We start from the raw sequence: 25076 nt of genomic DNA, 5'->3' as shown, positions 1-25076 counted from the left end.
TATATCATTGAAAAGCAGCAATTTGTGGAGTTTGGGATAAGTGTTCAACGACATTGTTTAAAAAAAAAAAAACGCAATGTTACTAGAAGATGAAATGGTAGCTACCAAAAGAGCTCAGCAAGGCTCAGTGGTTTTTTGTACCGAGCAGTGAGAACAAATATTGGTATACGAATATATGTCAAATGGAACTCTAACAAAAATCTCATTGGTGTAAATTTAATTCCACAACCTTTGCCAGTTCCTAGCCATGAAATGGAGGGCGATGGTTTAAAGAAAACTTTCAGCAAAGTGCACAATATAAAGTTGTTAATAATGCATTTAGAAACCCTCAGGCAAATGCCAATTGATATGTGTATTGCACCAATCCTCCCAGTGGCAGATGGAGTGATAATTGAAAGAGAATAAGAGTTTAAACTATGCAATTTTTTGCCTTTAAAAACAAATATAATGGCAGCCCTCCTTGTGGGTTACCATTTGAGCTAAAAATAAATTGAAATGGGCTGCGTTGTGTTTGGGGAGTGCATTGAAACTCCATAACAAATGTTTTTGGCAGGTGTGAAGGCCAGCCAACACCCACTTCTCCCCTCTATGTGGTTTTGGTAGCAAAGTAGAAGTAACAACAAGCAGCATGGAGTGTAGAAGAGTGCTGGTTGGGAGGTAGCAGGTATAGCAGATTACCTAAGCAAATGTGCCAGCAGGAAACCACTCCTCACATGCTCTCCCTCTAGTAGCAGATTACTCCCAATGTGGAGGCTAGTGGAGAATGGGGAGAGCTAAAAGCAAATGCAAACAGTAGGTATGCAACATACTCCTCCCTCACATGGCATGGTGATAGGGGGCAGCATATAAAATTCAGACCAAATGCATTTACCAGCAGCAAAAACTTGAAGAAAATGCACTTGGCTATTGTAAAGCCCACTCCCCATCATTCTTTGCTAGCATCCTCCCTGTGGCGGTGTAAAGAGGCGTTATAAACTCCAAGCAAATGCAAAGAAATCGCCATTAAAGTTGCAGAGAAGCTCCAAATTTGTAGTCCCAGGCTAAAACCATTATCCCACATTGGCTAGGCGATAAGGTTTTTTGATATTTAAATCCAAATCCACACTCATCTATAATGTCAAAGCCATAAAGCCTTTCGACGGATGGTTCTTGATGGCACCCAAGGTGGGCCCACGCGTGAGCACGCATCCCGAGGTGACGGAGGAGGTGACTGAGCGGTGACCAAGTGGACCCCGCATAGGAACGCTTCTCGAGGAAAATAGGTGGAATTTTGCAGAGAAAGGTTGGGTTAACAAGTGAGCAGGTTCGAGATGGATCAACGGTGTGGGCTATTTCGCGAAGGGAAGATGCATGCTGGATAAGCCCTGCGAAGTTGCGAAAACCAGGTGGCACACACGTGGCATGTATAGTCAGATGTCCAGCAGGTAGGTCCCAGTGAGGTGGCAGTGACATGGCACAAGGTTGGCACACAGGTGGCAGTCCAATGGTGATGATGTGGCGCTGAGGTGGTGTACATGTGGCGGCCAAGTGGTAGTGACAAAGTAGATGACTTGGCAGTGATGAGGTGTCATCCCAGGTGGTGTCTGGTCAACCCCATCGACCAATCGGAGGCTGCCATGTGGCAAAAGCATCAGGACCAAATGGAGGCAAAAATCAAATTTAAAATGAGTAAATGATATAGTTTGAACTATATTAAATTTCGAAAAATTTAAATGACTGAGCACATTGGGGAATTAATTCACCCAGGGTCTCAATTTTGGCAGAAATACAAAGTGTTATATATCACCGGAAAGCTCTCGGAGTGAGGAATCCAATTATGAGGTTAATTTTAACAAATGTGGGATATTTTGGAAGCAGTTTCCATGGGAACAAAATTCAATTAGAGAGAAGATATTTGATATTTTCAGTTGCAGATTTGATTTTCTTCCCTCCTCTTTTTATTCCCAATTCTTCTTAGTTGTAAGGGTTCCAAAAATTTGGAGAAATGCTCCAGATTTGATGGCTTCCATTTTCGGAAGATCTTGACCCAAGTTTGTAAATGCTTCTATTTGGTTTCAGGGTATAGGGATTGCAGGGCAATGTTATGAATGTGGTTTTAGTTGCAGGTCTTACTTGTGTCAGGCACGAGTAATTTCTCATGATATTGTCTCTGTGTATGCATTTAATTGTTATGAATTGAATCCTAAAGGAGGCTTATAATTTGTCATCTCAAGGAGATTGTATGATTGTTTGTAAGCATTCTTCAATGAAGAGTTTAAATTCTATAATCAGTCATAAACAATGGAATGTGTCCCAGATTTGATAATTTTATGAATGGATTGAGTAATGCATTAGTACAAGGTATTAGTGTAGGGATATGTTGTAAAGAAAACAAAACTTGCATCTGTGATTTTTATTTGTAGTTCTGTGTGTGTGACTCTGTTGCCCGATGAACAAGGCACTGGTTTTTGATAGATTTGGGGAAAGTTTCAGATCAACATTTTAAAAGACAAATATATTTCCCTTTATGTGTAGGGGTGTGTTCTTTTCTTTCCAAGTTCTGTTTTCATTTATGATTTATACAGATCCAGCCCATCTATACATGCTACCTAATTTGGTGAGCTTGTGGAATGGTTTGTCTGCTCATTGTTGATGTAGTCTTATGTTTGTGATTGTTGTATTCAATGCATCAAAAGGGTGTCCCCCCCTAGGTCTAGCAGAACCTGAAGTGCAAGAGGATCATTAGGATCCTATGTTATGTTGTCCCAGCCCTGAAGTGTTTCATTGATTGAGATTAGCTATCTCATAGATAGATTTATAGGTGTCTTGGGTTATCACTTTTGGTAAACAATAGAGAGCACCTTATAAGATGACCACACATGAGCTTAATGAGCTCAAGATGCAGCTAGAGGAACTCTTAAAGAAGGGTCACATTCATCCTAGCATCTCCCCTTGCGGTGCACCAGTCATCTTCATGAAAAAGAAGGACAGGTCCCTTCAGTTATGCATGGATTACAGACAACTGAATAAAGTAACCATTAAGAACTGCTATCCCTTGCCCAGGATTGATGACTTGTTTGATCAACTTCAAGGTGCTAAAGTGTTCTCCAAAATAGATCTGAAGTCAGGGTATCATCAGTTGAGGATTGTGGAGAGTGATATCCACAAGACTGTGTTTCCTACCAGATATGGCCACTATGAGTTCATTGTGGTCCCATTCGATCTTACGAATGCTCCAGGTGTATTCATGAGTCTCATGAATGGGGTATTCCACACTTTCCTTGACCGATTTGTGATTGTGTTCCTCAATGACATATTGATATATTCTCAGAATGAGGAGCATGAGGAGCATTTGAGGTAGGTTTTGCACTATTTGAGGGACAACCAGTTGTTTGACAGTTTGTCAAAGTGTGCTTTCTTTAGATCAGAGGTCAAGTACCTTGGGCATGTTATATCTGGTGATGGGATCTCAGTTGACCCATCAAAGATCAATGCTATTATGGATTGGTTAGCGCCAACTAGTGTGACAAATATCAGGAGCTTCATGGGTTTAGCAAGATACTATAGATGCTTTGTTGAGGGATTTTCTAGAGTTGCACACCCCATCACATCCCTTCAGTGAAAGGGAAAGAAATTTGAGTTGACAGAGAAGTGTGAGAGGGCTTTTCAGGATCTGAAAAGGGCACTCACTAGTGCACCTATTCTTATTGTGCTAGACCCCATGGTCGATTTCATGGTATGCATAGATGCTTCCTTGGATTGATTAGGGGTAGTCCTTATGTAGGAGGGTAGAGTTATAGCGTATGAGTCTAGGAAACTTAAGACTCGCAAGCTTAACTACCCTATGCATGACCTAGAGCTTGCAGTAGTAGTACATGCACTTGTGAGGTGGAGACACTTCCTTTTGGGTCACCACTTCAAGCTTCATTCAGACCATCAGAGTTTGTAGTACATCTTCACCCAACCTAACCTTAATGCCCATCAGAGGAGATGGATGGAGTTCCTTTGCGAGTATGATTTTGATGTCCACTACATCAAAGGGAAGGAGAATGTAGTCGCAGATGCCTTAAGTAGGAGACAACATGAGGTATACACCATATCTATGAGCACAGAATTGACAGACTGTATATTGCAACGTTTGCTAGAGGATGGATGGTATCTAGAGGTTTCTTAGAGGATCCAATCTCAAGAAATCTTTAAGGGGAAGTATGTGGATTACTCTTTAGAGTCTGATGGACTATTATGCCATAGAGGGCGCATCTATGTACCTTCTCCCAAGGGATTGTGAGATTTCATTTTCATGGAAGCTCATAAAGCTCCTTATGTAGCACATCCCAGGGTTAAGAAGATGCATGCAAACTTGAGGCAGTTATATCATTGGCTAGGTATGCGGCAGCTTATCACTGAGTTAGTAGCCTGATGCCTTGAGTGTCAGAGAGTCAAGGCGGAGCACCGCCACCTAGGTGGGTTGCTCCAGTATCATGCTATACTAGAGTGGAAGTGGGATACTATATCCATGGATTTCATCATTATTCTTCCCATGTCATCTCGTTGCCATGATGCTATCTTGGTGATAGTTGACAAGTTGACCAAAGTGGCCCACTTCTCACCAGTCTGGACTACCTTCATAGTACCAGTAGTGGCACATGTGTTCTTGCGAGATATTATCAGGCTTCATGGTGTTCCATGCAAGATTATTTCTGATAGGGATTCCCTCTTCACTTCTTCCTTTTGGAAGGCATTACAGGTAGCAATGGGCACCAAGCTCAATTTCAACACAGCCTATCATCCAGAAATGGATGGACAGACGGAGTGGGTTAACCAGGTGTTAGAGTATATGCTCCACATGTATGTCATGGATCATCAGACTAGATGGGAGGAGTACCTTGATTTAGTAGAGTTTGCCTATAATAATGGTCATCACACTTCTTTGGGGATGCCACCTTTTCAAGCTTTGTACAACAGACCTTGCAGGACACCTTTGAGTTGGGACTGTATTGAGGATAGAGTGGCCATAGGTCTTGAGATGGTTCATGATATGGAGCAGCAGATAATTTTGATTAGACAGTGCCTTAGAGAGGCACAAGATAGGTAGAAGAAATATGCAGATGCAGAGAGGATAGACCGGAGTTGCATGGTTGGGGATAGAGTTTTTCAGAGAATGTGACCGCATAAGAGTCCAATCCATTATGGAAAGGGTTCTAAGCTCACACCTCTCTTTGTCAGACCTTTTGAGATCCTTGAGAGGATAGGACCAATTGCTTATCACCTAAATTTGCCACCTAGCCTATCACGCATCCACGATGTGTTTCATGTATCAGTTTTGAGGAAGTATATCTATGATGAGTCTCATATTTTAGATTGGTATTCCTTGTAGGTGGAGTCAGACGGGCAACTCGCTTTGGAGCCCATTCACATATTGGCTCACTGAATGTTGGCCCTTTGAGGTCAAGAGTTGGACCAGGCTAGGGTCCAGTGGGATTGCTATGATGATGTTACTGCTTCATGGGAGGATGCAGCACATATGAGATCATAATACCCTCATCTTTTTGATGAACTCCAGGAGGATGTTCATGCCTAGAGGGGGAGGGTGTGAGGCCCTACCCCGACCCATCCTAGCTTTTCAGTGATTTTCATTTTAGAACTATTATGGATGCTTTATTTTATGCATTATGGATATAGAACTTTATATGATCCCACGAATTTATTAACATTGATATATTGATGCTTCATTCCTATGCTTTGTGGATATAGAATTTTATATGATCCTAGCATAGGATAACATTGAGATGATGTATGCCATTATTTGATTTGCAGGACTTTATTATGATAATGGGAATATGTTTGCATATCTTATGAATGGATTAAATTATGAGGATTATAATGAATTGCTTATGTGAATTGCTTTGATATGTGGCAAATTGTATTGTATAATGTCAATAATATGCAGAGTGATTGAATTGTATTCTTGATTTCATGTTTAATATTATATGAGGATATTGGAAAGTACTAATGTTTAAATTGAGATGCGCAGGGAATTATCCATGTGACCATGGAAATATTATGGAGAATCAAGCCTAGGTCTATGTACATTCGTAAAACCAGGGGTTGTCTATTTGGAGAGACAACACCCCAAATGTATCGTATTTTATTCGTAAACGTAATTGTTTGCATGTGTGTAAATTGCATTCATTAAATTTGTTTAAATCATTCAAGGGATAGTTGCCATGTGTGTATTGTGATGTGGAATTATTTTGTAGTGTCACTTGACACATATGTTGTATGTTGTGTTGGCAATTGTCGTGTCACTTTTTGGAGAGTTTTTTTTTTGTTTAATTGTTACATCTCCTAATTATTCTTGAAGGTACCAAGAAATCTAGGTTAGTGAGCCAAAAGGAGGGTCAACTCAAAGTTGACCCGTAGGTTAACTTTAGGTCGACTTTCTAAGGGTTAAATCAACTCCTAGAGTCAGTTTTAGAGCATTTTTATTAGGCCTCATGGGGTACGTATGGGTGAAGGCCAAATTTGGCCATATGTCTTTCCCCTAGGGCTTGTTTAACCACCCAAAAAAGTAGTTTTCCCAAGATGGACGAATTCCATCTATAGGAGTGCCATCCTTGGTTAGATAACCTTCTTGATAGGTGTAATTCCTCTTCCCCATTTCATTCCTCTTGTTGAGGTGCCTTGGTTAGGGAGTGTGTACGACCTAGGGAAGACCAACCAATGGGAGTCCCTCACTCTATCCAAGAGGTTGGAAGGAGTGAGAGAAGCCTTCTTAGGATAGAGATTGAAGTTTAGTGAGCTAATCACCCACTCTCCATCTTTGGAGATTTTGGACAATTTTTGGAGGAAAAACTAGTTTGAGAATAGGAAAATTTGGCCAAGTGTTGCAGAAAAAGTCTTGTGGATTGGGCTGCTCTTCTCCAGCTTTCCCTAGAATACCCTTGGCAGATTCAAGGTTGGTGTTTTCTTACTTGTTATTTGAAATTTGTATGTAGGATGCTTGAATGCATATGTTGTATCTTGCATTGTATTTATGAAAGCTCTATGTGATTCTTTTTCTATTTCAGTTTATGCATTTGTTGTGTTTGGGAGTATCCAAGACTATCTTACCCTTGGGAGGGAAAAATGGTCTTTGGGGTGGAAGGAGTTAGACAACCTTAGAGTGAGAGGCTCTCATCATGAGAGTGATCTCAAGGGCTTGTCCATGTGACCCTTGCTGCATAGTTTTGTTTATGCATTCAGGGGTCATAAGGGGAGAAAATATGGCATGTTTGTCTTTTGGGGGTCATAAGGATATCGTGGTTAAGATGAGTTTTGTTGTGTTTTCTTGGATGCCATGAGTTGGTTGTGAGTTACTATCTAGCAGATCTCCTCTAGGGTACTTGATCCACTTCCATCCTAGTAAAACATCACATTATGTGATGAAGTTTCAGCTTGGGAAGGGAATGTGTTTGTTGTGTTTTGTTTTCACCTTGCTTGTTTGTGTTTGCTTGAGTGTAGCCCATCTAGGAATTGGTTCTCCAAGCTCAAGGGTGGCTTCTAGTAAGCCTAGGCTGGGAGGTGAGCACCCCATGGTCATAGCCTTAAATTTTTAAATGCAGGTTGCTTGGAAAGGGAAGCTAGGAGATGCAGATTATACTTCAGTTGTAGATTTTATTTAGTTGTAGAAAGTAAGAAATAAAAATGTAATTATTGCAAATATTTTGAAGGAAAGAGATTTGTTATTTAGTTAAGTCCTCATTCATTAGGAATGAGAGACTATTTGGGTTAGTTCACCCATTGTAAAAGTTGACTATTGTATTCAAAATATTCTATGAGAAAAGTGTTTTTGAATGATAAGCTGAAATGTTTGTTTTCTTTTATCTGAAACCTATGCATTATAAGAAAACTGTATTTTACTTAAATTCTATAATCTATAATGCTGCTATTAATTTTATTTAATTTTGTCTTAAAATGAAATCTGTTATTATGTATCCCTGCAATTTTAGTAAATAAATCAAAGATGCAGAAAAAAAAATGCAAGGTGTATTTAAGTATTTCCTGCAATATTTACATGTTGCTTTGCTTACTGTCATTTTATTTTACTTAAAAAAGAATAAAAAGAAAACAGAAAGCTTTTAGAACTATGTAGATCTTCTTTTCCTATAAGATATCTACTTGAAGCTAAAAATGCCCTTACAAAACTATTTTATTTCTGTCATTTTTATTTGTGATATTCATAATAAAAAATTAGCCTTTAAGGAAAAGAAAAAATAAAAAAATAAAAAAATAAAACCTATTTTTAGTCTTTAGCTTTCTATAAGTATAACTGTCGAAAAGATTATATATATATATATATATATATATATATATATATATATATATATATATATATATATATATTTCTTTAAATATAAAAATAATAATAATAATAAATAATAAACAAAAGGGGGGGGCATTTCCTTAGGGCCGAACCACTGTGTGTAAACACAGTGGATGGCTTGCGGGCCGAGCCACTGTGTTTACACACAATGGGCAGCGCGGTGCCGCCATTGTGTGTAGACATAGTGGACGACCCGACCACCACTGTGCTTACACACAATGGACAACACCAGCTGCCACTATGTGTACGCACAGTGGACGACACCGGCTGCCATTGTGGGTGTGCACAATGGACGGCGTCGCCGCCACTGTGTGTACACACAATGGCATTTGAGGAAGCCCTGCACTGTGTAACCAAACCTCTACCCAAACTCAGCCTCCACCCAAACTCGGTCGCCGCCATGCCCTAGTTCGGCCCTGCATAACACACAACATGCACAAACACACACTCACAAAAAAAAAATATTAAACCCTAACCCAAATTCGGGTTAGGGTATAAGCAAATAGGAAAAGAGAAAGAAAGGATATTAAATAAAAAGAATATGCAACCCTAACCCAATTTCGGCTTAGGGTTAGCATTTTAATAATAAGAGTATTTTAGTAATGCAACCCTAGCCCATATTCGGGTTAGGGTTAGCATAGAGAAAATAAAAGAAGGATTTGAATTTTAGTCTTTATTATAATTTTTAAACTTAGGGTTTGCATGTAAAAATATGAGGGGGAATTTGAATTAAGTTTTTAAATTATAACTTAAAATTTAAGGTTATTTAATAGTTGCATGATAATATTTAATGGGCATAGTTGGTTCTTTTTATCAAAAGAAATATACATGTATAAATAGGTTAAAATATAAAGATTGTTTACCCAAATTGTTTATATGTATATAATTTATATATATGCTATATTTTCTACATATAGGTATATATACAATTAATTATACATATTTGGTGTTAAGTAGAAGACCTATTTAAATTTATTTTATTAAATTTTATAGTTATCTTATCCAATAATTGGCGTAATTTTATCAAGGAATTTTAATAAGGACGTTTCTTAGCTAATTTTTGTATTTAATTAAATATGACGTCAAGTGGAAATTAATTTGGGAAAAATTTGTAAACGAGAGTTATTAATTAATTTTAAATAGCATTATCATTATTTGGTGGGGAATGATTTAATGCTTTTGAGATATCTAATTATCCCTCGATTTTAATTAGTGGCAACTTAATTAAGATAATTAAATTAACTAACTAAATTGTGACAACCCTCTTGGGATTAATTAATCTCCATTAATTAATGTCTCTTATTTGAGTTGGTTAATTAAACCAACCTTAGAAAACAATTCTATTTTCATCCTAGTTAAGACAAGACTTATTTGATTCCCTTTAAATGTAGATTATTTTGAGAGTTTAAGTGTTTCAAAAAAAAAAAATTGTTCCATTTTTAGCCCAAAAGTTTGGGCATGACATTATATGTCATTGAAAATTCTCTTAAAACTTTAGAAACAATATCATCTTCACTTAAGGTTCCTCCACAACATTTTATACCCAAAACAATTTCATTTACTCTTTCCATAAAAGTAGAAATTCTTTCATCTTCTTCCATTTTCAGATTTTCATACCTGACCCGTAAGCATTCAAGTTTTGCAATTTTGACTGTGGAATCTCCTTCAGTCAATGTTTCCAATTTGTCCCAAATAGGTTTAGCAGTAGATCTGTCTGATAATCCCATGACTTGCTGATCTAACAATGCACTCAAAAGTGCTTCTCTTGCTTTGCAATCATTTTCCTCATCTTTAGCCAAGTTTGGTGGATTAGGTTGACCTTGAGTAGGAGCAATATAGCCATTCTTTGTAACATCCCATATGTCATTTCCAATGCAATTCAAATGTGTCTCCATCCTGATCTTCCATATGCCATAATTAGTTCCATCAAGTTTTGGATTGTCCTTCCTAAAATAGTTAGAAGACATTGGATCTCCTCAAGTTGTTAAACTTCTACAAAAAGAGGACTAAGCTCTTATACCAATTGTTAGGTCCTGGAGACAACTGAGAGGGGGGGTGAATCAGTTGTCCAATAAATTCAACCAAAATTAACTTAACCAAAACTTAATGCTTAATGCCAGTAAACCAAACTTTATGCCGGTAGATAGTTTTATCAGTTAATTGCAGTATTGGTAAAGATTAATGCATGAAACAGAAATATAATAACATCCACAACACATTAGCCCTACTCCAAGTGATCACCCTAGTAAGGACAATAGCCATCTGATGGAGGAGATGGCTCCCAAGGATAATGAGGAAACCAAAGTTAATTCTGAGAAGGAAACAAACAAAGGCTCCAAGAAGAACCTGAATGAGGAAAGGAATAGCAAGGCCAAGGACAGTGCTGGTGAGGGGCTTATCCTGGATAATCTCAAGAAGCTCTCTGAGACCAGAATAAATTTTGATAGATAGACTTACGAAACCCTAAAAAACTTGGAGAAGTAAGGGATAAATTCGGATAAAAAGAGGGAGGATGAAAACAAAGAGAATATTAATTGGAAGCAGGATATGGAGAATAAGGTAAAATCGCTGGAAGATGGAAAAGAAGCGATGAAAACTCTGGTGGGAATTATCCCAAGTATCCTCACTGCTGTCACCAAAAACCTGGAAGACATTGCCAAGGTTTTTGACCATACTCCTAAACCGGTTGTGGATCTTGACCTGGAAGAGGAGACCATCTAGACTGGAAGTGGTGGTGATGCTACCCTGGTGGGCGGAACTGCGAAGAGAACTAGGGCCAGTATCAAGAAAGTTGTGGTTGTTGTGGCCAAGGACCCTCCCAACCTCAAAGACAACATCAAAGAGCTACAGGAAATTAGCAACACCCTGGCTAAAGCCCTGGATAAAATCTGATTCCTAGATGGCCTGTTGGCTTTTAGGGGCTTTTGTGGGTTTTCCTTGGTTTTTCGCTGGTTTTTTTCCTTTTGTTCTATTTCTCTTTGTTTCTCATGGCTTTACTATCGTAGTCTTGCTTGTAAAGGGTTTCGGGGCCCCTTCAAAACCTACTTTTTCATCAATCAAAAACATCCACAACACATAACACAAATATTTGTACATGGAAACCCTATAAGGGGAAAAACCATGGTGGGAAGCCTTACCCACAATCATATGATACTACTGTAGATAGTATGTGTGTACAATATGGAGTCTGCACATGCAGAAAGGCCAGCTGCCTAGAGCTCACTACTCAATAACAAAATGGGAGTCACACTGACTACAATCAAATGGTTAAATCCAATGATAATGTACTGCATAAAATAGCATCTTCATATGCTGGATTCAGTATTGGTTTAGCTCTAATATGCCTTCTTCAAATACCTTCCTTCAATCTTCAAATGATGTCTGCATGTATAGCTCTTCTTATTTTTGCATATACCTTATTACAATCCTTTTTCCAATCACCCATTAATCTCACAAATGAGATCTTACATTTATACCATAACCTAAGACCAATTGAATAGGTCGGCTCACTAAAAGATATTACAATAAAATCAATTATAAATGAATCAATAAGCGATGCATCATGTCGACTCAATACATTTACAATAATAAAAAATCATCTCTATAATGTGTCATGTTTATCTAGAATAGATATGCTTGTTGGTGCATAACCTGGACCTATTTGCCGGTAACAACAAATATGCAAACCTGAATAGACCAATAACCAAATCACCAAAACCAAGTGATCAAATAATGTCTTTGACATAACCAAGTAGTCTCTAAGTTATTCCAAGTTCCGGTGAGCAATATAACCTACCAGTGAACCAGATACCGGTGACTGTGCATAAGTCACTGACTTGCCGATGAACATAACCAAAGATCTCCAAGTGCTGATAAGGTTGACAAGTGTTGACAAGTGTTGACATCAATGACAAAACCATATCAACATATCCAAAATACCAACATTTATTGCATCATACTTGGAGAAACCTCTCATCACCTCGTTACCTAAGATACCTCCATCGTCTCAACTCTTTGACATGTTTTAGACACAAGTGGTCTTAAACATTTCTTTGCTTGATCCTTTGATTTCCCACTCACTTCTTCATTGGAGTTTTCTTGGGGTCATCCAACCTAAGATGGTTGGTAGGCAATCTGTGCCTCCTGGACAACCTAAACGCAAGTTCGAGCAAGGCCCCATTTTAGAGTTTCATCGATGCAAATTGACTTAGTTATGCTCCTCACCTATCTCTTTTCCTTCTTTAGTGTCTATTTTTTTGCCTATATTTTGTTTGTGTTGTTGAGAAGTCCTTGCCTTCTCTTGATTTTATTATTGCCCCTCTTGTAGAGGTCGAGAGTCCAACTCTTATATCGCTTCCCTAGACTGAGTCACCTACTTCCTCTATAGAGGTATAATTTTTTTATTATTTGGAGGATATCTCAATGCTATCTATGATCTTTACATGATTGTTGACTCTTTCCCCTTTTGAGCTTGTGGATGGGGATTTTGAAGGTTCCTCATCCCTCACTATAATGCCTACCAAAATACCCTAGAGAAACTAAACATCTAACATACTATTGGAGATAAAAAAAAAATTAATTAACATCTATTAACAACTAATGTAACACATAACATCTCCATCAAACTATATTCATTAATCATTCAACCATCATGATCATCCACCATTACACATTTCATAAATTTACGCAAGTGGAAATAACATAACATCATTAACGTTTCCCTCTAGGGTACTTCAACATCATTACTTAATTAACTACCATAATGAAATCCTACTCACATGATAAATATATTCCATCTTGATTTAATGCATCATATTCAATTCCTAACCCTGAGATATGCAAGCTACTAGATTATCTACCTATTATGATATGTATATCATTCTTCCATCCTACTAGCATGTTGTATTATTTCTTTAAAATGAAAGACAACCCCTTAATCCTACATTCATTTTATGCACCAAATCCAAATGTGTTTTAAGCCAATATTACCTATCTACATGCTCTTTTACTTTTCATGATAATGCATTCCTAATGCATAGATATAATCCATGTTTACTAATCCAATTAAACATGCTTCAATTGCAACTATTACTAGCATGATCATCTTATTTATCATTAATTCCAAATGAATAATGAAAGAATCTTAATACAAACTTCTTACTTACAATTATTTACATGATATGCATGAGTTCATTCTATCAATGCATCTATATGAATCATTCATCTTCACTAGACCTAGTTAACATCTTTTAACATATTCATTTCTTACTTTACGAATATTCCTCTTCTAAGATTCCTTTACATTCTAACTTACATCCTAAACATTCCATACAATTAAACCACAATGCAAATCCATTTATATTTTAATCATAATCCATTTTAACTCCAAGATACATAAGATCATATCCTCACAATAACATAATTGCATCCCTAATGTATCATTACATTTTATGATATAATCCTAATTTCAACTACATTCCATCTTACAATTATAAGTACATAAAATACATCGTGAACATATCTCTTCCTACTACAAGATTCCAACTACTACATACAAGAATATTATATGACATGTACTCCATTGTATTTTTTACATAAATCTGCTACAAGATACATCCATGATCATCATAAAGAAGAATCCACATCCACACAAGAAGAATCCAAGAGAACATCCCAATGGATAATAAGAACCAACCAACCAACCATCTGGAACCAAAGGAACCACCCCCCATGCTAGGAGATGACACAAGGTCCCAACACACACTATAAACCTAAGTTGGCACCTATAACCAAAGAGACTAAGCATACAAGGACTCTCATGCAAGAACCAACACCATACAACAATAATGAACTCCTAGAGGCATACAACTCAACAAGACATAAATACAACCAATAAGGCATAATCATAAATCATCAAGGGAACACAGGTAGGAGTGGAGTGTCATCAAATGCCATCCTCAAAACATAATAACATAAGGCACTAGCGTGATGGACATGTGGAGCCATCTCAACCTATGAGAGATCAAGGGAGATTGACTTACCATAGCAATGGCCTTCTCATGCCTATCCTAAAACATCCTCCCTAGGATCAAGTCATGAGGCTCAAAATAATTATTATTTTTATTAATGAATCTAGATACCCATCCCATTAATTATTAGGTTATCACTTATTTACAAATGATGGTAAACTCACAATGTTCCCTCACGATCTAGACTTCAAGCATCCTTACAAGGAACCTCATGCATGCGTATCTCTCATGACCCCGGTAATCACATGGAAGCCCACTCCCCCTAACATGGCCCAAACAATAAATGCAACATGCAGTGTCCACCCTTGATTTGACTTATTTTGACTAGAGTTGACTTTTATATTATGCTTGATAGACTTATCTAGACTATATTTTGATGATTTGGATGATGATTACTCATGTGCTTCAGTGACTTATGATTGATGTTAGACACTATTGGACATATGCTATTTTGATTATTTATATGGATGTTGGTACTATCATGATTGATCATGTGACTTGATGATATATGTACTCGATGGATTTTATATGCTCACTATGTGATGGATTATTGATAGATTAGATTTATCATGGTTTTGATGATGATTATGATTACACTAACCCTACTTAGCCATTACATATGATGAGATGTTTATGAGATGTGTTTAAATATTGTTTGACTATCTTTGTGATAGAGATGATTCCACATTACTCATTGCGAGTGGGATGTGTCGTCGCGATTTTCTATCACTTGCTTGTTCTATATGTGTATATGTATATGTGGTATTGTCATTTTGTGGTTGCAGGATTTTGCAAGTACCAGACATTGACTCCACCTAGCTTCACAGGTTTGAGTATGTCTTTAGTTCCAATGGCTTATGTGGTTCAGAGATGGCATGAGTTTCCCCTCACATACTCTAGGTCTAAGTTGTTCACCATGAGTAGTCAGCATCTTGGCATAATTCGCCATGCCAGTTAGTAAGCTTGGTTCCTTGGTATTGTGAGTTCAGTTTATGTCGGTTGATTTACTTGTTTATGTTAGAGTAATTATGTGGCTCTTGATGTGTAGTTTTATATTCGGTAATGTTTATTTTAATAAATTTAATTTATAAGTTTTGAATATTTAATTATTTGGTATTTATATTTATTTGATAATTAACGTTTATTGATTTTACGATTATTTAATAATTGATGAGCTTTATTGTTGTTTAATATTTATTTCACATTTGTGATTTAATCTTTAATGGTATTTGATTATTTAATTATTTATTTGACCTTCTATGGTTTGATATTTATTTGATATCTTACATTTATTTGGTTCTTTAATTTATTTTATTAGCTTTTGGGTTATTTGATTTTAATCCCCATTTGGATTATTTATTTACAACTTATATTTATTTAATAGTTTGACTTTTATTCCTAAGTGGGGTGTATGAACACATAAAATTAAATAAAGAAATAAAAACAATCCCACTTAGTTGGATAAGTATATTTTATTTACTTTACCTACCCTTCACTCTCATTGATTAAATTCAAAATGGGTGAATAAATTATATTATATGGTGGGTTGGTAAAATATACTCCAAAATGGAATATTTTGATTGGTCGAGATTGAGGCTAGGGTTTTGGATTATTGCTTCTTTTTATTTTCATTCCCGTGAGGTTTTTCAGGGTTGGCTCTTCTCTGAAAATTTATCTAGCAAGTTTTCTTCTTGGTTTTGGATTTCTTCTCTCTTGGTTTTGGCTAGAGCTTTGTTGGATTTTGGTTTGGCTTGTGGGATCTCTTCTTCAGCTTCAATCCATTACTTCAAGTTGTAGGTTGGAGTTCTTCACTTTGCATTTTTGTTTTCAATGGCTTCTCTGTGTATGCATTGTGTCTGCATTGTTTTTGGGTCTGGGTTGAAATATTATTTTACGCTATAGTTTTATTATTGTAGAAGGTTAATATTTGAGAGGGAAACTTTATGTTATGAGAATTTTTATATAGTTGTTGGGGAGATATATATTTGGTTTTCCTGTGTATGGAATTTCACGGCTCTGTGAAAATTTTTGTGAAGATCTTTGGTTGTTTAATCCTTGTTTGGATGAGAGTAGACTGGTTTTCCCTTTTGATTCCTTCAATTGTGATTGTTTGGGATTGTCTTCATGGGATTCTCTATGAGTTTTGCAGTGGTTCTGTTTGTTTTATGCCATGAAGATATTTGATTAAATCTTGGTTTATAGTTTGAGATATTTCGGTGTGTTTATACCTATGTGTTCCTTGTTTCTGGGCATCTCTTTTCATATGTTTCTCAAGCCCTTTTATAAAGTCTGGATTTTATTATTTTACTTGAAATTTTTCTGTTTTTTGTAAGTCTTTTGCAAAAGTGTTGTTTCTACAAAAGTGTTGTCTTAATGTGCAAAAATGTTGTTTTGTATTGTATTTGTGTTGCTCTGCATGGCATAAGCATTGTCTCAGGATACATATGCTCAATTCTAAAAACATGAGTGTTGTTCTTCTTGACATAAGCCATGTTCTTCTTGATAGAAGTGCTTTCCTTTTTGGCAGAAGTGTTGTTCTACGGGGCAAAAGTGCTAACCTATATGTGTTTTTTATTTTCTTAGTTTTGGTCATTTTTGAGGTATTTTCCTGAATTGATTTTTGTACCAGAGGCTTTATTTGAGGTCTGTTAATATTTCCCAATTTTGGGTTGATCAGTTTTGATGCATTTTGATGGTTTCAAGTATATTTGTTTCTCTACACCACTGTGTATACTTTAGACTCTCTTCCATGTGGATAGGCCATGGATGATTGAGATGATTACTATGTTGTTTTGACCAGCAAGTGAGTAGGCCTTGCTATGATTTTATCTTTTATTTGATAGAAGTATTTGATGGCTTGATATGCCTTTGTTTATTGCTAGGCAAGAGGCTCATTTTTCTAAATTGATGTTGTTGTAGCCTTGTTTATGTTGTAAGAGTATGTGTGGAAGTTGTTGGCTGCATTGAGTATTATTTTCATGTAATTATGTTGGTAGAGCCTCTTGTGATTTATTGTTGGGCCATGTTAGGAGGAGTGGGCTTCCTTGTGATGACCAGGGTCACAAGAGATAGGCTTGCATGAGGTTCCTTGTAAGGATTCATGAAGTCTAGACCATAAGGGCACATTGGAGTTTTTCATGATTTGTAAATAAGTGATAACCTAATAATTGATGGGTTGGGTAGTTAGATTAATTAATAAGATGATAAATTGATTTGTGCCTCATGACTTAGTCCTAAGGAGGATGTTTTAGGATAAACATGAGAAGGTCATGAAGATGGTAAGCTAATCTCCCTTCATTTGTCATAGGTTGGGATGGCTCCACATGTCCATCAAGCTAGTGCCTTGCATTATTATGTTATTATTTTATGAGGATGACATGTGATGACACTCCACTCCTACATGTGTTTCCCTTATGGTTTATGATTATGTTTATTGGATGCATTTATGTCTTGATGAGTTTTACACCTCTAGGAGTTCATTATTGTTGTATTGTGTAGGTTCTTGCTTGAGAGTCCTTGAGTGGTTAGTCACTTTGGTTAGAGTGCCAGCTTAAGGTTTAGAGTGTGTGTTGGGACCTTGTGTCATCTCCTAGCATGGGGGGTGGTTCTATTGGTTCCACATGGTCGGGAGGTTGGTGCTTTTTAGCCATTGGGATGTTCTCTTGGATTCTTCTTGCATGGATGTGAATTTTTCTTAATGATGTACTATGGATGTACCTTGTAGCAGATTTATGCAATGTATAAGATGGAATGTATGTAATGTAATATTTTTGTATATAGTAGATGGAATCTTGTAGTAGAAAGAGCTATGCTCATAGTGTATTTAATGTACTTATATTTGTAAGATGAATGGTAGTTGGAAACTGGAATTAAGGCATATTTGTATTTGTACTATTGTAGAGATGTGATTTTATGAATCATGGATATAAAGTGGATTATAATTAAAATAGAATGGAATTGCTTTATGGATTAGTTGTATTATTTTCTCGGAATGTTTAGAGGCTAGTTAGAATGTTAAATAATTTTGAAAGAGGAATATTCGTAGATTACTAAGTGAATATGTTAGAAGATGTTAATTGGATCTAGTAAATAAAAATGATTCACATAGATGCATTGGTAGGAATGAAATTATGCATATCAAGAGGAATAAGTAATGTTGTAGGTTGCATATCTCATGGTTAAAGAATTAGAATATGATGCATTAATGAAGGTGAAATATACCTATCATGTGTGTAGTATGTTATTGTGGAAATGAATTAAGTAATGATGTTAAAGTAGCCTAGAGAAAGATTATTGATGTTGTGTTATTTCCGCTTGCATTATTTGATGAAATGAGCAATGATGTATGTTCATATTGGTTAATTGGTTAATGTATGTAAATAGATAGAGAGGTTATATGTTGCATTAGTTGTTATTAGATGTTAATTAAGAAAAAAAATTATCTTAATTTGTATATTATTGTTTAGTTTCTTTAGGGTGTTTTGGCGGGCATTACACAACAAGAGGCTCGTATCAACAATTAAATCTGAAATCTTTATCATCATACATCCACACACATACATGGTCATCCAAAGGTCATAAAGCCAAATAAACATCAAGGAGCCTTATAGCATAAAAATGCATCAATAAGATGACCAAATCTTCTCATCAAATGAAATAAGTATCAACAGCAAGGCACATCAACTTGTTGGACTAATTACAATAAATAACTCTCTCTACCATGGCTACTTAACACGATAGAGGCATAAATCCAACATAGAGATTTCCACAACAAAATAGAAGTGAAAACCATAAAGGGTTCATAAAATAGATCAAATGCATAATTTGGAAATCATCATAAAACATCCAAAAAGCCTATGGTATGAAATCCAAATCTGAAAACGACATCTCAAATGACAAACTAGAAACACGCTAAAAAAAGGCAATTTAGTGCATACGTCCACTATTTTAGTTCATACGTAAATTCTTTTAGTGCATTTGTCATTTTATGCAGTGTGTTTATCCTCTATTCTAGCGTATTTGTTCACTGTTATAGCACATTCATTAAACATATTAGTGCATTTACCTTAGCACATACACACAGTCCTTTAGCTTATTTACACAATCTTTTAGCGCATTTGTCACAAAGAATAGAAAATAGGGAAACAGGACTAAGTTTCAAACTTAAATCAAAATTCATAAAAGAAATAATCCAACACTGAAACCAAATGGCACAAAGTCACCTTGAAAAGACTCAATCCAAGCAACAAACAAATTAAAAAATCATTAACTTAAGAAGGAGAAATCGAATCTCAAAACCCAAGAGCTTCCAACTCAATATACACCAAAATCAATTCATAGAGAGCTCCAAATCGAATAAAACTCATTCCAAAATCATTGTTTCACTCATAGAAAACTAAGGAATCTCTCTAATCAAACAAAAATAAGAAAACAACCAAGAAATTTTCAAAAACTCCCTCACGGCAAAATCAATCAAATCTCTCCAAATCTAATACAAACTCTCCCAAATTCTCTACCAACAAACAAATTTCCCAATAATCATCCAAAAGACATCAATCACAAAAGAAAAGGATTAAATTTTCCTAAAAACAAATTTGCCAAAACATTGCAGAGTTGTGCACTCACGGCAAACCAAACCAGCCAATAAAAATGAAATATTTTTCCCCCATCCTAAAGTTAAACTTTATATTAAATTCTATGCACATAAATATTTTTCTAAAAACTATAGTATCAACTTTATAGTAAATCATTTCCCTAAATAAAACCCACAAACAACAAATTTTGCAGACATGAAGAATATAGATAAATAAATAAAAATTATAAAAGACAAGAGCTCCAATCTGGAAATAGAAGTTATGGGAGAAATTTGACGAAGAGATCCAAATCCAAATCCAAATCACAAGTTCCAACAATCCAAAAACCAAATCAAAAACCAAATGTTGCAAAAAATCTCTAAGAATGGTAACCCAACAACAAGCCCAGACTGTGGAATAAAAAGAAATCCAAAACAAAACTCTAGCCAATGAAAATAAACTCAAATATAATATTTTCTACCAACTCCATGTTAGGTTACTTTTATATTTCTCATTTCAAATTCAACCAATGAGAAAGGAGGGTAGGTAAAAATAATATAAAATCTTCTTATACATCTAAGTGGGAAAATATTATTATTTTATTCAAATGTGTTTATACACTCCCACTAATAAATAAAAGTTAACTGTATAAATAAAACATAGGCCATAAATAAATAAATTAAATGGGGAAATTAAAAGCAAAAGCTCATAAGTGAAAATCCAGCAAACCAAAAACAAAATCAAAATCAAAATGTTGCAGAAAATCTCCAAGAATGGTAACCTAACAAAGACTGCCGAATAAAAAGAATTCCAAAACAAAATTCTAGCCAATGAAAATAAACCAAAATATAATATTTTCTACCAACCCCATGTTAGGTTACTTTTATATTTCTCATTTCAAATTCAACCAATGAGAAATCAGGGTAGGTAAAAATAATATAAAATCTTCTTATATATCTAAGTGGGAAAATATTATTATTTTATTCAAATGTGTTTATACACTCCCACTAATAAATAAAAGTCAACTATATAAATGAAATAAAGAGCCAAGTAAATATTAAATATCAAATGAACTATTAAACCATAGGAAAATAAATAAATAATTAAATAATTAATTACCAATAAAGATTAAACCACCAATATTAAATAAATATTAAACAACAATAGAGATTAAACAATAAATACCAAATAAATATTGAAATCACACAAAATATATATACATAAAATATCAAATAATTAAATACTCAAAGCCAATGAATTAAATACATTAAAATAAGCATTATTAATTATAAAATCACACATCAAGGATCGCATAATTAATCTAAACACAATCAAATAAATCAACCATCTCTAAACATACTCACAATACTGAAAAGGTCAAACTCATTAACTGGCATGGTGAATTACGCCAAGATGACAACGACACTTGGTGAACATCTAAGACCTAGAGTATGTGAAGGGAACTCATGTCATCTTTGAAACACATAAGCCATTGGAATTAAAGACACACTTAGACCTATGAAGCTAGGTGGAGTCAATGTCTGGTACCTACAAGAACCTACAACCATAAAACAATGATAGAACATATGCATATATGATGTAGAGTCAACAGGGAAACTTGTTGCTATTAGGCCTAGACACACACACTAGGCTCCACTTACCCCTCAAGACAAGATTTGAGGTTTCTTAATAAAAGAAAATATATCACACCAAATTTGTGTAACAAGATCCATCTATCAACCCCTTAAGCCCAACACCTACAAGGCTACAGTATCACCAAACACATGAAATGAGCTCATCAACTTGTGGGATGGGTCAAAGGGTTTCTTCAATACATAAATACACCAATTCAATAGGTTTTAACAACCTATGAGTCCCACAACCATGACTGTCTGAGATGGGCTAGTGAGGGAGGCCTAATTGCATTAGGTTGACCTAATTGCATTAGGTCGACCTAATTGGTTTTTGGACCTTAATACTCCAAACTCACAAAGGAACTCCCAAAAACATGGAGGTTTTAGATACCCTTTTGGAAGTTCTTCAAGACTCCAAAATTTAAGGTTCCAACCCTCAAGGTAAATGTCTGAACCCCAAACCGGCCCTATTAGGTCTATAGGCCTAATTAGATAGGTTTGCAAAGGAAGTACACCACCGATGACTTACCCAAGTTAGGTTATGGTTTTAGAAGTGATTTCTTACTCTAAAAACACAAATTCAAACATTGGTTTCGCTGATGCATCCCAAATCTGCACTGTATGGATTGATTTGCTCCTTAACACTAGTTGGTCACATGAGGATGCCCGACTAGGGTCAATGTTTTCTCACACCTTCCCACACTCTCCTGCACAAGGATTTTAAAATCTTAAAATGCATCCTCTAAACTTGTCTTCCCCCCAGGGCTGAAATTTTTCCACAAGGAGGAGTCAAGTTAGAGGCATTTGAACATAAAACCCTAGGTGAGGGGAGGGTTTCAGGCCCAGTAGCAGAGATCTATCTCTAGAACATCACAAACTCCACCAAAATGAATGAAATCAAATCCAAAATGACTCTAACACATCCTACTATGTTTCTATGCATAGATTACTACATCCCCAATCTGATAACACCATAAGAATTGCACAAAGAACATGAAATCGCAGGAAAATGTGTGTTTTCATTCAACTTCAATCTCCGAACTTTCTCTAACCACCATGTATTTGGCCTTGTGGGCCTTATATAGGTATCAAATAACTCCCCCAACTGATTTTTGAAATATCCCATAATAGACAAGTGATAGGGAATCACAATGACACATCCCACTCACAATGAGTGATGTGACTTCGTCCCTCTCATGAAGACAGTCATACAATAGTCAAACACATCTCATAACATCTCATCATATGTAATCATGAAATAGGGTAGCGTAATCATAATCAACATCAAATCCATGATCAACATAATCTATCAATGATCCATCACATAGTAAGCATATGAAAACCATCAAATACATATATCCATCAAATCACATGATCAATAATGATAGTATCAACATCCATATAGATCATCAAAATATCATGTCTTATAGTGTTTAACATCAATAGTAGGTACAACTGAAACACATGAGTAATCATCATCTAGATCATCAAATATAGTCTAGATAAGTCTATCAAGCATGAAATAAAAATCAACTCTAGTCAAAATGGGTCAAGTCAAGGGTGGACACTACATCCTCCCCACTTTGCCTAGGCTTACTCTTGGAAGCCTGAGAAAAAATACGGGTACAGCTATCTCATATGTGCTACATCCTCCCATGTAGTTGAGGAATCATCAATTGGATCCCACTAGACCCTTACCAACCCTATGCTCTGACCACTTGGGGACATCTCTCTGCACTGAAGAATGCGCATGGGCTCTATAGAAAGTTGCTTGTCCTTGACCTGTAAAGAATTCCAGTCCAAAACATGCATAATCTCAAGATGATATAACCTCAAAACTAAAACATGAAAGACATCATGGATGTGGGACAAGCTAGGTGGCAAGGCAAGGCAATAAGCTACAAAACCAATATGCTCCAAAATATTGAAAGGTCCAACAAACTGAGGCACCAACTGAGAGCTTTTTCCTTAATGAATCGGACTCTTTCGTGGGTGAACTCTCAGAAGCACCTTGTCACCAACAAAAAAATTCCTATCCACTCGATGTGCATCTGCATACTTCTTCTGTCTATCCTTTGCAGCCAACAAATGCTTTCTAATGTGAGCCACCTACTACTCCATATCCTACAGCATCTTTGATCCAATATGCACTCTGTCCTCCAAATGGCCCCAACTCAGGGGTGTAGGACATGGCCTACCATATAATTCCTAATAAGGAGATATACCAATAGAGTTGTGGTAACTATTATTGTATACAAACTCAACCAAATAGAGGTATTCCTCCCAATGAGACTGATGATCTGTCACATCCATCTTCAACATGTCCTCCAAAATCTGGTTCACCCTCTCTATCTATCCATCTGTCTCAAGGTGATAAGTTGAACTAAAGTTCAACTCCATGCCTAAATCAAGCTGAAGAGCTGTCTAGAACATTGATGTGAATATTGGAGCATGATCTGATATGATCTACCAAGGAATACCATGCAACCTCACAACTCCCTCCAAGATAATCCGAGCTACTGTCGCTATTGTATATGATGATTTGATCAAAGAAAAGTGCATTTCTTTGGTCAACCTATCCATGGTGACCATAATAGCATCATGACGATGTGAAGACACGGGCAAACCAGCTATAAAATCTATAGATATAATATCCCATTTCCATCCTGGAACCAAATGTGACTGTAATGATCCTGCGGGATATTGATGCTCTACCTTCACTCACTGACACTCTAAGAAACATGACACAAAATCTACAATATCTCTCCTCATACCAAACCAATGATATATCTATCTCAAATCTGCATGCTTCTTCTTGACACCTAGATGTGTCAAGTAAGGTGCACAATGTACCTCTGACATGATCAAATCTCGAAGACCGTCTAATGGTGGAACATAAATGTGTCCCAAATGTCTAAGAAGTCCATTTGACTCAACAAAATAGCCTACATATCTGCCCTCAAGAGATCTACCTATGGAAACCTCTGCAACAATCTCCTAGTACTACATGTCTGAAGGAAGGGCACTGAGAATACGACTCCTCAAATCCACACTAAGAGACATTGCTAAAATCTCATGCTTCCTGTGGCTCAATGCATCTGTTACCACATTCTCCTTACCTTAGATGTATCTCACTTCAAAGTCATACTCACATAAAAACTCCATCCAACACCTCTTCTTAGCATTGAAATTCAGTTGCATGAAGATATATTGTAGACTGCGGTGATCACTATACAACTCAAATCTATGTCCAAGGAGAAAATGCTTCCATCTAACCAAAGCATGAACCACTGCTGCTAATTCTAGATCACGGGGGATAATTTTGCTCATGATATTTGAGTTTTAGTCTCATATGCAATCACACGACCATCGTGCATCAACACTGCTATTAATAAGTACAAAGCTGTAGTACCCTTGCCCTAATCAATTTCTAATCTTGGTTTGACCTTGGTTAGTTTATCATATTATAGTGTTACAGTCAGATGTTTTTATTTTA

The sequence above is a fragment of the Cryptomeria japonica genome, chromosome 1 (assembly GCF_030272615.1).
Source record: "Cryptomeria japonica chromosome 1, Sugi_1.0, whole genome shotgun sequence".
Lineage (NCBI taxonomy): Eukaryota > Viridiplantae > Streptophyta > Pinopsida > Cupressales > Cupressaceae > Cryptomeria > Cryptomeria japonica.
The sequence above is the reverse complement of the archived record's forward strand: the minus strand, read 5'-3'. Positions refer to the sequence as shown.